This window comes from Sander vitreus, chromosome 10 (genome assembly GCF_031162955.1).
Source record: "Sander vitreus isolate 19-12246 chromosome 10, sanVit1, whole genome shotgun sequence".
Taxonomy (NCBI): Eukaryota; Metazoa; Chordata; class Actinopteri; order Perciformes; family Percidae; genus Sander; species Sander vitreus.
In genome coordinates, this window is record NC_135864.1 from 15,254,741 (window position 1) to 15,268,323 (window position 13,583).

Sequence of the window (13,583 nt, forward strand, 5' to 3'; positions counted from 1 at the left end):
CATAAATACCACGCCTCTTCCTCTTAAAACAGTGGAGGGAGAGAGGATGCTCATTAGTGTGATCAATAACCACTGATCCATCTCGAGATAGACAGAGAGAGAACAGAATTGGATAGAGAGAAATGTATGAAAAGCTGCACTCAAAGGTGAAGTGAGCAGACAGTAAGTATATTGCACACTTACTGGAGATGGTCGGCATCACACAGTGTGTCCTTGAAAAAGAATAAAAGAAGGATGAGAGAAAAAGATAAGATACAGGAGACATTAGGATGTAATACTAGCATAATTGACTTTTCCTTCGGTGCAAACATCCAAAACAATCCATAAGTGTTTGAACAGTCTTGTTTTGGCACTGTACTACAGCACATTGGATTGAAATGCAATTTGAGTGCTGTGTAACAACAGTAAACCTCTTTTGTACCTCAAAGAGCAAAATGGGTGACAAGTTTGTTTTATTTGGATCCCCATTAGCTTCAGCATAAGCTAAAAGCTATTCTTCCTGGGGTCCTACAATCTATCATGTGACAATACAATTTACGACATCACATTACACACAAGTTCTTCACTGTTCACCCAATATCAATTTGAACACTCCATATGCACCCTTGCTGTAAGTCAGAACTTCAACCTCATAGTTATTGTTTCATTTGAATTTCAGTGTGCTGGAGTAGAGCCAAAACAATGACAAACATATCACTGTCCAAATAAAACACCAAGGGAACTGGAGCCTGGCCCATGCACACATTGTGTTAAAGGCAGGAGGACACACCCAGGATGGGTCACCAGTCCATTACTGACTGTCATGTACAGATAAACTATTGAGTTATGGCAGACCTGCTCCACTAGAATTGATTTGTTCTTAGCCCCTCTGTATGGGTGTTTGTGTGAATTCACTGAACCTTAATTTGAAAAGACAAACTCAGTGAGACCAAATCCCACACAGCGACCAAATGGAAAATGTTATGTAATGTTGGGTGTGATTATCAGTACATAACAGTGTAAGCCTGCAGCAGATTCTAACATAAGAACAACGTGATCCTTTCTCTTAACCAACCAACCTCTCTCACATTTAACATAGTGCTGGCTGCTGCTATGTGAGCTAGTGAGAGAGATTTGTCCCAGTGGATGTGTGATGTGTGTAATGTTACTTTCTATGCCTATACAGTCGATTCACAGAACATTCAGTAGTTCAGGGCTGATCTTTGAAAACAAACAATTACACCATTTAAGGGCACGAATGACGTGTATGTATATTTATATGGACATAGACACAGAATCTTTAATAAACTTGTTTTTCTACTGTCGTTTGCCAATCTTTGAGGATCACAGTGGAGATAAATTATAATAAGTGACAAATAAGTAATGCGTTATCCCTAAGTAATATATCTCAGTCAGCTAATATAATTTATTTATAATCATTTAGATGACGTGGTAATTTTAAAATGTTCATTAAATAAAATCAATTTGAAAATCAAACAAAGGGATAGAGAAACCTTGGCATCACACCACAAACGGCCTTCAATTGGGGCATTTATGAGAAAATACATGAATCAAATTGTGTTATATTGTGTTGTAAGACTCCTGAAAAAGAAAGAAGAATCATGAGTCTGACTGTAAAACCAGTCAATGATGAAGCTTCTGAAGGCATAACACTGCAATAAGGGGAGGATATATCTGCGTAGACAGAACAGAATGCAGTGTTGCTCCTCTCTTGCAGAGGCAGTATAGCTGAGTCACAGGCTGTGTAGGACGTGTCAAACACTACCGCACTGCAAGCTGAGTCATTCTTCAGCAATGCAGCAGATGCTAGTCTTGTACTTTCGGGGGAAACTCCATTTGATACTACCTGTTTTATCAATTCAAGAGTGGCAAATGCCAGTATACAAGCTTATTTGTTAAAGAATGCAACTGTATAATATTATAATAATCACATATGCATATGTGTTATCAACCAAAATATGTTTTCATTCATGCTTCCTTACTTTTCCAAACTGAAATAAGGTGTGTGCACCATACAAGTAACATTTCACTTTAGATTCATGTTCTGAGGCCTGAAATCTCCCTCCACTCCAGTCTCTCCTGTCTCATATTATTGTACCCTAATAAAAAGAGCAAAAATATTATCAAAATAAACTCACCCTGCGTTGTTTAAAATGCCCCATATGCTGTGACTGGTGTGGACCACTCTGCTCCGGGCTGTGGTTGGTACCTGTGGAGGCTGTGTCTCTGGCCCTGGGTGAATCAGATTTTGTGGATGAAGACTCAGATCCGAGGCCTGGCCCCACACCCTTGGCTGAGGATGGAGGGGAGCTGGCGGGCCCTCTCTGCCCAGGGCCGGGGTGCACCTGTTGAGGCTGATGCTGAGGGAAGTGTTGGGTATGTTGACTGTGGAAGGCAGTGGCCTGCTGTTTGCGGTGGTGAAATTGTATGGGCTGGCTGGGTTCTGGGCTGGTGCAATCTGTGAGGTGAGGGCCACCTCTACCATATCTGTCCCCTGACATGGAGGCCCCAGTGGGCGACGGCCTCCTGTCTTTACGGCTGCTTTCATGGTGAGTATTGTGGCTGGGAGAGTGTGGGTGGTGATGAGGCGGGGGGCTACCGTGGGGCTTCCTAGCTGCATATGAGATCAGTTTGTCAGGATTGGAGCAGTCCGAGAGTTTCCGAGGGCTGCTGCAAGCTGCTTTCTCCTGTCTGCTGGGCTGTTTCAGGTGCTGCTCCCTGTCCTCCCCTGAGCTCTCTCTGTTCTTCTTTGGTGGGAGCTGAGGCTTGATTGGGCCAGGTGTTTGTGCTGGGGCATGTATCTTCCCAGTAGTTTTATTATTATTATTCACACCCAAGATGTTGAGAGCTGAGGGACTTATGACCTGTTTTGTAATCTCATCTAAAAAGGCTGAGAATTGCAACTTTCCCTGCACAAAATTTGCCCTGGTCTGCTCTATCTCAACTTGAGTTGCCCCTTTCCCTTTCTGTCCACTGGGATCTTGTCCTGAAACTCTTGGGGACAACACCTCCATCGACTTAGACTTGCGGATGTCAGTATGAGGCTCCTTTTTTTTGAGGATGCCTTTGCTGGGTAGCTGAATGGAGGACACTGCTCTCTTGGGGGCCCTGGAGACCCCTAACAGAAAGTCCTCCTCATTGAAAGCCAGGCTTCGGTTCAAACTAGCTGCCTTATACAGCGGTCTATAGTTAATGTGCGGTACTCTGGATGGTGTTCCTCCAAGATCACTTTCATTGCCCTGCAGGAGGCCTTGTTCACTTCTGCTGTGACCTCGGTCAAGAGAAGCAAAACCACGCTTTCCCCTCTTTTGTGCACTCTTATGTATCTCATTACAAACACTGCCGTTCTTGTTGTGTTTGATGGTGGCAAGGACAATAGGCTCACTGCTGTCATCCTCCTTGAAACCTCTGCGCACATCTGAGATGTTGGAGCAGGACAAGGAGTGCTGTGGCAGCTCAGCAAGACGAAGAGAAAACGGATCATTTGCACTTTCCTCTGTATTCCATGAGGAAAAAGAGGAGGAGGAGGAGGATGAAGAGAGGGAAGAGGAAGAGGCCCGAGAGAGAGTAACAGGTGTATTGTGGTTGTAAAGTATCTCATCCTCTTCGCTGTGGTGAAATTGCTGTGTTTGATGGTGGGCATCGTGATGAGGGAGATAGCGACCATGTTGATGGTGACGGTGGTGTCCTTGGCTTTCATCTGTATTTCTGTCTGTGTCATTAAACGTTGTATACCTACAACACAAGGACACAGGAATATAAGCAACTTTAATGATGTCAGTTTTAGTTTGGCACATACATAAATGTATTGCATGATATAGTAATGATGCACAATTATAACTTAAAACTATTGCCAGCATATGTATATTTGATTCCAAAATGCAGATGCCTTCAAATGTAGCGTTTGCACTATAAAGGCAAATGTATGTAATTGTCTTTTTTCTTAATACCTCTTCCATTAGATGTAAATGTAAATCTGACCGACTAGAATGAACCATCCTACCTGTGTGACTGAGGGTCTTGGTGATGGGGAAGGTGATGGTGGTGGTGGTGGTGCTTCCGCGGCTTGATCTCTTCCGGGCTAGAGGGGCTGTGAACAGGCTTAAAAAACTTCTCCATGACCCGTCTCTTCCCTGGTTGTAGGCTGTCGATGGTCCTGGTTGGGTTGACAAGGGGCACTGACAGTGATCCCTGTTGGTACTCAGCTGTTTCCACTAGTTTTTTTTTTGTTCTGACAAATCTCTGTCTCTATAAGACTATAACTTGTCTGTCAATGTCAGCTGCAGAGATCATCACGTCAAACCATACAACAATCACAATTTTTTTAGTATTGTGAAAATTAAATCATATTCTAAACTAGCTAATAAGGAGTTCACTCCTCAAAAAGTAACCTTCTCAACACAGGATAAATCTCCAAGTGTTTCAGCAAAGCATCCCGTAGTGGGATTGTTTACCCATATGAATAAGTTTGTCTCCCTCAGCGGCTGGCTGCAGAATAATGAAATCACGCCTTGTGAACAGGAATGTATGAAATTCTGGATGGTGGCTTGATTTTGCTTCACGCCTGATGTAACAGCTGGGTGCTCATTGAACCAGCTGAAAGAGCAAGACCTTTGTCCTCATACAGGAGACAATCGAACCGAGCCCTGTGGAACAGGATCGATAACATGGTTCATTTAATCCACAGTTATAACTTGCAGAAGCGCATTTAAACTTCATGTCTATATCCTATAATCTTGTGTAACATTTTTCTGTTTACTTTGTTCTCACCACTATTGTTATTAATATACAAAAATGTATGGTATGAGAAGGTACAGTATGAGAATTAACCAATGCTATTAAACTGCCCACAGCTGCCCCATTGATTTTGAAAGGTTTGCTGCTACCATCTGGCTGAGGCCGAGGGGTGGGCGATATGACGATACATACCATGGGATGTATAAATGTATCAGCCATCAGAGAATATATCATACAATCTTTACTGTGGCAGTTATCCCTTAGTGTCTCTGGTTCTTTTAAATCATTGTTGGCAATGTTGCAAATCATTAAGCAATGCAGCTGATGGTCATTTTTGTATCAATGTCATTAAGTGCTTTGATTTGTCAGGTATCTAGTTTCCTGGCTTGGTCAAAATAATCTTCTTTTTCAGGTTATTTGATTAATAAACTGATACAGCTTTCATCTCTATTTCAAAAAGAAACTTCTCAGTGATTATTATAATTGAATACACTTCACAGCTTTTAACACAATCCCTGAGTCACTCAATGGAAATTGAGAACAACTCCTTCATAATGACTTTGATAAGCGAGTATCACACAAAGGTTTTGATGAGCCTACAGTTTTAAAGGCCTTGGTTATCACATGCAAGAAGATGCCTCTTTTTCTAACGTAACAACTATGAAAAAGATCAATTCATTGAGGTTGGGAGGGGCTGAAACTCATCCAGAGGACAACTCCCCACTGCTGCTGATCAATGTGATCCTTCACACTCTTTGAATTCACACTTTGAGCTTTTACCCACGAATAAGAGCAGTCAAAAAATACAATCATCTATTCTTTCTTGCAAAATGCAATTATTATATATAATGAGTTTTCTGGTCAGGGTTTTATACAAAGTTACAGAAAGCAACAGAATATCAAAAGGCATTAATTCACAAAACTATCTGAGTAGATTTACATAGACCCAATACTGTCTGCTCAAACTATTGAAAAGAGGTCCTTTGTTTAAATGAGGTGTGAACACACTGGAGTCGGTTTGGACGGTCCTTAATTTGATTAAGGTGTAAACTCTGCTGGAGTCTGGCTCCGGCCCTAAAACAAAAGGTCGCACCAACAGTGACTTAAGTCAATGCTTTGTTTTAACACTAAGCTATTCAAAAGGCAGACAGACTTAAAGACTCTAAATGAATCCAAAATGTTGTTCAGAAAATAGGAACTTAATCAGTGATCAGGAAAGAGGATATCAAGATAAAATAAGACCAAAACTGTTTGGTAATTAATTGTATTCTACACAAAGAAGAGTTGATTATACAAGGTACCCAATCTGGAAGTTGCTTATCACTCCCTCCCTCACAATATAGATTTGACATTTCTGAAAGTCTGCACCAATACATGCAGTATATTCAACATTCACTGCATCTCCTCCAAACTGAATATGTCAAGGAAACTACTGTACATGAGGTCTGTTTTAGCATCTAAATATTGTGTTGGTTGAAAGGAAACGGAAGGAAGAAAACGTAGGGGCAACTATAATCCAAACAACTACAATATTTAAATTAAATAAATGCTTGTGTTTCGACATTAATAATATAAAACGTTGTTTTCTGTAGAAAAAATAAACGATTTATTTGTCTTAAACTAAAGAAAATAAATTATGTTGGTATCTAAAAACGTCAATGACATAGAATATTTGGAATATTTAGCCTACAGAGAGGTTGCCCAGACTTGTCAAAGAGAACTGTAATCATGTTGATAACGAGATTAGCAGAGACTGTACCCTCTGCTGGTGAACAAAAGTAACTCCCATCTTGGCCTTTCAGTACTGGTATTTTTCCACCCTGTCATAGCAACAAACCTGGCACTGGAAGTTTCTGGATATTTCTAGCTTTATCACGTACACTCTACAGCCAACATTAACGCTCTAAAATTGTATAACTAACGTTCAGGTTGAATTGGACATTAATGCCTAGACTAGCATAATTAAGGCTTTTAAAAGTAGGTCTAAATGATACATGATACCACATCTGATGGAAAATACTGCAAGCCCCAACAGCTTTTAGGCAACTACTTAATCTACCACAAAGAAAAACACGTTATTGAACATAGGCCATCCAATAGAGAACATGAGTTAGCTGTTTTCTATTGTTCGTCAATCACAAATGGCATATCATTGCAGTAAAGAGGAAGGAGATCCGGCAATTCAACCATATTCCAGTTTGATCCGGTTTGTCGGACCGTGTTACACACAAATAAAGATTCATCCACGCAGACGTTCATGTGACGTCAGCTTTTTTGGCATGGTGCAAAAGGTTTAAAAATGTGTTTTTGTTATTGTAAATTACTTCACTGTTTTGCGGATCTTGTTTTTCAAAAATACTGAATTCAATAGACAATCTTAACACAAACACACTATACTTTAGTGTTCAAGAATGCCCTATGTATCATTAATTTTCCCGCATTTATTAGTTTTCTTGATTTAACTTTCTGTTTTGAACTCGAATCTAAAGCCCCAATGGACTTTTAAGCGTCTCTTTCGTGTGAATGTGGGACTACTTTTTTCACTGGATGAATACATCCTCTTGTCGTAGCCGGATCACCCAAACAGTATAAATACGGTTAGTGACGCCTTCTCAACTCAGACTGCATTGATACGAATTCGGCGTGGTTTGAGGCGTTGCAGGTTAAACCGATCTTGTTTATTTCCTTTTAATACTGAGTTTCGATCGTTAGAGATGAAAATATGTAGGTTTAATCTACCTCATTTGATAATTGTGTGTTTTCCGGAATGAAGTGTGTTTTGATTAGAGTCAGTAAGCGTTAGGCCCTGTCTCGAACGCTTAGCTAGCGAACATTAACATAGCTACGTTAACTTCAAGATTGAATTGTATCTTCTAGTGTCTTTTTAAGCAAGCTTTCTGTTTGATTGTTACTCTTCAGCGGACAAAAATGTCAATGAAAATCCGCTTTGATCCGAAACTTAAGCTTAATGTTTTTTGTCGACACTAGTAACGTTAAATATTGGCTAACGGCAGGCCTAGCGAGCTAAATATAGGCTCATTTTCATGCCAACGTTAAGACGTTATTCTTTCGTTTCTCGTCACGCTCGTCTTGTTGGCCTGACAAAATAACGTTAACTTTCCCCAGTAACGTTATATTTTTGTCAAAGGCTAACGTTAGTATTTTTTTCTGAGTCGAATCCAAGTTATTGCTTTTAATTGTAACGGTAGTTGGCTCAAGATGGGAGCCGTGACGTAGCAGCCTGCAACGGCTATTGGTTGATTTGAATAACTCGTGACGTAACTAAGATGGAAAGGGAGTGGTCTGGATTTTTACCAGCTGCGGGTCAGGGAATGTCCTCAAAGCTTCAGAGAGACGAGTGACTTTTGTTAGCCGTAACAACTAATGGTATTAAAAGCCTTAAATAGTCATTTAATGATGGGCTGCGACGAGACTATTTTTGAAATTACCAAGACATACCGATACCCAGGGTTAAGACTTGCTCAAACACAGCTTGAAATAGAAAGTTATTGGATTGAGAAGGGGGGGAGAAAAAAAAAAACTTGAGCAGACTTCAACCTGCGAAAATTCCTTCAGAGTGCAGTTAGCTATAAATGGCAAGAAGAATATCAAACATGCATGTTATGGCACTATTTAAAAATTGCGTTACATCATATCTAAATATCAGTTAAGAACTTTTACAAAACAAAATAGGACATTAATAATGAAATTGAGCCCAGTAAGCCTTCTGAATAGAATCAGAATTTTTTTTTCTTCTTCAAAGAACATGGTTTTTAAACCAAAAAGCATTTGAGACAATCACATGTATTTAAAATGGGTGATGAGGCTGGGGTCTTCAAGTCTGTGCCATTGTCTAGGCATTATGCAGATTTTCTTCTTTTTTTGATACCTTAAGGTGCACTTTAGTGGCTCGGTCATTGCACTTTTGTTACAACTGGTAGTCTTTAAAGTTTGAAGTGATCATTTGTATTTCACTTGACCAAAGAAACAACACAGGAAAATGGTTTTAAAGCAGCTTGCAAGGAATCAGAGCTTGTATAATCAAAGCTGTAGCTCAATGAATCGATATGGACTTTTTTGAGTTGCCTAGAGAAGACAAGAAGATTTTTTTTTTTTGGGGGGGGGGGGAAATGGACTGAGTTATCAAGGGGAGGAATGGACTTAGTTATTAAGGAAGATCGCAGGACCAGCGCGGAGCGAGGCCACGGGGAGGACCAGAGTGTGGAGCCAGGCAGGACAGGACCAGGGGGCGTGGGAGGACCAGAGTGGTTCCAGGCAGGACTGTCAGAACAGGACCAGAGGGCATGGAGGGAAGAGCAGAGGGGTCCCAAGAGGGCAGGAAACAGCTGCTGCAGCTGTTGGCGAGTGTACACCAGAGGGAGCCAGAGGCGCAGTGCAGGGTAGCAGCAGCACAGAGGGGCCATCGCTGAAGCAGTTCCAGAGCGAGCCAGCCAGTGATGAGAGGGTGGGACAGGGCACACAAGTGTCTTCTAGCTTCACAAGTTTAAAGCAAGGTGGTGGTTTGTATATTGGGTAGAGGTATCTCTAACATTCTCAGGCATTTAGTTTTATACTACTTTACAGAAACGATTGTCGAACACAATTTCTCGCACAGATCTCTCTTCCTCTTCACAGGCAAGCCGTGTAAAGCATTTTGTACCGTGGTCGTCCCTCCTGTTGTGCGCTGACATGAGTGTGGTGGTGTCTGCTGTGATGAATGCCTTGATAGTGTGCTGTCGAGAGGACCATCATGTCGAACGTCACTACCGCCTGCAATCACAAGTAGTTCCCCATGCCGGAGGGAGAGGCAGTCCTTTGTTGTTCAATAGGTCTTCCCCCAAAGAAGTTCTCATCATTGGAGTGTGAGAGTGGATGGCCTCCTGTGCGGCCGTTGAGTGTGTATACAGCAACCCTTCAGTGCTTCCCCTGCGCATCTTCGATACAGATCAGCCGCATCTACCTCTTAACCTGAGCAGTGAGTTAATGCATGAAATGTACATGTGGGTGTAACTATCCTGTACATTAACTCATTATTGCCAATGCTGTCTAGTATACAGTCTTTTACATACAAAAAAGTATTTAAGTAGTTGATCCTGGTAAAGAAATATGGGTTAGGGGGGGGGGGGTTGTTTAAAACGTGTTTCGAGTTCTTCTTTTCACAGGCCTGGCCACCTAAAGCTGACCATCAACAGAATCCCTCTGTGTTAGCCGCTCGGTACAAGTTGAGCTCCTTATATACTATAGTGCTGTGGATCGGGATCATGCGCATCCACTGGGGTTTAAAGAGGTGTAGGAAGGTATTTGGTATTATTCAATAAATCCATTAGATTATTTATTCTACACTATTTCGACCGTGTTGTAAATTGGGTTTCATGCACATCTTTTGGGTAATGGGTGGGGTTGTGGGGCGTTAATCAGTCTGTTCCCTAGACTTCACAGCTCCATGTTGCCCAACGCAAAATGGCTTGAATAGGAAACATCCAGGTGCACCAACAAGATTCAAGTGGACTCTTTGCCTCGCAGGATAGCAACTTCAAAACTAGTCTCCTGGTGTAGCAAGAATCTCTTTCCACAGGGAGTGCGGTAACAAGTTTCTTTACTAGAAGTCATTGTAATTCTGTACAGGCTTCAAGTTGCTTTGTGGGGTTTGGAGGGGCTTGTGTATTTGTGACTCTTGCAGATTAAGTTATATGGCCCACCCTTCAAATCTACATTCAAGTCCACGTCTACAGTTCATAAGGAAGGAATCCCTCGCGTTCAGGCCTGCGGTATTTAAATGTTCTTGTGGAAAATTGCTTCAATCTGTTTGTATTCATAGTCATACAGTTGTGTCCTTGCTAAGGGAGTACTGTAATGCTAGTAATTGTCTTGTAGTTCTGTACTGCATCATTGGAGGGGTATTGTGGGGAGAGAGGCTTTTTCCTTTTGCATTTTTTCAGTGTGCAGTGTCCTGTGCGCTTTCCAATACCCGAGACCATCCGGATCTCTCCTAACTCATTGTTTGTACAAGTTTCCTTGCGCATCGAGCATCACGTAAGGTCACTAAATGTATTCACATTTCTCTTAACATTCATTGTCTGGCTAAATGCCTCCATTGCGATTCCTTTGCAATTAGTTACTATGCCTTGTATTGACAATACAATGAGTGAACTATCTGTAAAGGATTTTCTTATTGCATAATAAATGCATAGCTTATTGTGATTGAATACAGTTTTGGTATGCATTTGTTCTTTTGGGGGCTTGTGTGGGGGAGCTTTTCTTGTGCTTTTTCAGGTATGACTAAAGCTTGGAGTTTTGTAGAGCACGGATGTGACCTGGGCTCGAATGACATCCTTTTCAAAGTGGAAATTGAAGGCAGATAAGTTGAATCCATCAAATATTGATGTCGGAAAAATTCTCAACCCTAGAGTTGTCACTTATCTTGACTGGGCTCAACTGCCCTCATTCTTGAAATGAAAGCAACTTGCTATACTTGACTGTAGAAATAGCACTGTTGTGCTTTCTTAACAAGAGTCTTGTGATAACGGGAAGATTTGATGTACCCTCATTGATTCTGACGTTATCTGCTGTAAAGCATTTGGGTAAGGATAACAATAGTCAGTTCTACGATACTGTGGGGGGGGCATAGGGGTGTCTATTGTCTGCCTCTTTGATCTTACAGAACAGTCCAAAGGAAGAATGCAGTCTACCTAGGACGACACGGGAATCACCCTGCCCTTTGAAATCAACCAACGCGGTTTGAACAAATGGAGTCAGGTTGTTTTCGATGTGTATAGATTTGAACGGTTAGTCCTCAGCTGCTGCCCTTGCGCAACTGTGCAAGTGGCAGGTTGGTCATATAATGTAATGCGCAACTGTGCAAGTTTTCAAAATTATAAGTAGCTGAGGAAAGCTGTGCGTTGTGCAGCTTTAATTTGGTCTAAAATGCAGCGCAAAAGTGTTGCTTCAGTTTATATTGTGTTTTAGTTGGGTGTGTCCCTACACTTCTCTTACAGAAATCAGAGTGCAAGACTGGTTCAAGCATGAATGAAGTCCTATAACCTGGAACATGTAGTAAGATGTTGGCTTAACTTGTCAAAATAAACTTCTGCAATCTTGGAACTGGCTTTATGTTAACCTCAAATCATCAGTAACAATGCTTTACTAGCCTATTCCTCTTTGGCCACAGGGCCCTATTGCTTTGCATCTTAAACCATAAGATGAGTAGAACTCGAATCTTTGAGTATTGTGTGGTGGGTGTGTTGTGTAGATCACTCTTTGTTTCAGATCATTTTCGTCTGTCTGCTCCGATCTCGCCTGCCTCTGAATGCAAAGCCATCTGTGGAAGCTGTCGGCGAATATGAGTGTGGCCCCTGAATGAAGTACCAACCCCTTGTGCGCTTGAGCTTAAATCAGAACCCCCTGACGTCCTTCGCAGAAGCCCCGCTCTGTTTGTGTGTGCCTTTTTTCTTTTCCCTCTGGTTTCTCAGGTCAGATTGTCAGTCTTAATTTGTCATCTGGGATAGCCTAACCCGTGATGGAACACTGAGAATCCAGTCACATTAAGATCAAGAGCTGCAAGTTTGTCTTCGCTAATACTGCATCACTTCAGTCTCATGGGTGTTAAGTTAAGTAATTTCGGTTCCCTTGATTTCTTTCTTTAACATGACCATGGCTTTAATGTGTAACTCAACATGTTGCATGCACATCCGCTCTGCATAACATTTTATTCCTAACACACAACATACTATTCATGAAGTCGTTGTCAAACATTGCAGTAGTGTCTGGTCAGGGTTTTTTTTTGGGGGGCGGGGTGGCAACATTCTTCTCTCCCTTTCAGATTTCTCATTGAGTTTAACTTGAATCTGAGCCAGGTGACTTTAACCTCTGCTGGGAGTCGTGGGATGACTTGGTGCAGCCAGCCTCTAGGGTACAATCTTCAATACTTTAAGGAATTGAGCATCGCTGAGAGTATCTGTGGTAATTGCTGCTATGCCAGTCGCGGTAAACGATAACCGTATTGACATAATTTGTCATATTGGATGAGAATTGGGAACAAGTGGGGTTTCTGTTTGGTTTTTGGGGGGTGGGGGGGGCTTAAATTGTCTTTTTTTTTTCCATTGCAGCTGTAAGCTTCACAGTACGTTGACCCGTGAGTCCAGCTGAATTGCAAAGGGGCAAATCGCTTTGAGTATCACCAGGGATGCTGGTATCGTGGTTCTGTTAATATGGAAATAAGGAATCATTCAATGCAGTGTTGTGGGGAATGCTGGGATTGGGGAAACCAGTTGTCTGTCTTCTAGTTTCAGCTTCGTGACCAAGAGGCATTCCTATGTGACAGGTGTTGAGGGGTTTTCTTTTACTGGAGGAACAAACTTCTTTGTTCCTCCAGGTTTTGCTTTTGCCTTTTAATTACAGCAACAACAAAAAAGCAAAAGACTCCGGTGGTGGCACTCCTGACTCTGTCAGGACAGGGTTCAATCCCCTGCGGCGTCTTGCTCTTTTTTTTTTTTTATAGTCTGCTGTGTGGGGGGGGGAGAAACTTAGCCATTCAAGGATAATTTCACGTTGTAATAGTTATATGGGTTTCTTGTAGGACAGTGACGATGCATTTTGAGCAGAACAGTGAACGTTATTAAAACTGATTTTTTTTTTTTTAAATGTCTTGGTGCAAGTATGTTGTATTTGAATGGTTAGTCATTTTAAAAGCATCTAAATGTGTGAATGAAACTATCCTGTTACCCTGGTGTCGGTTTTTTTTTTTTTTTTACTTTGTTTGAAATGTGAGATTTACTGTATTTGATCCTCTAGTCAAATAGGTTTGACGTTAGCAGATTAGTTAGAATTAAAAGTAGCAGACAGTTTTA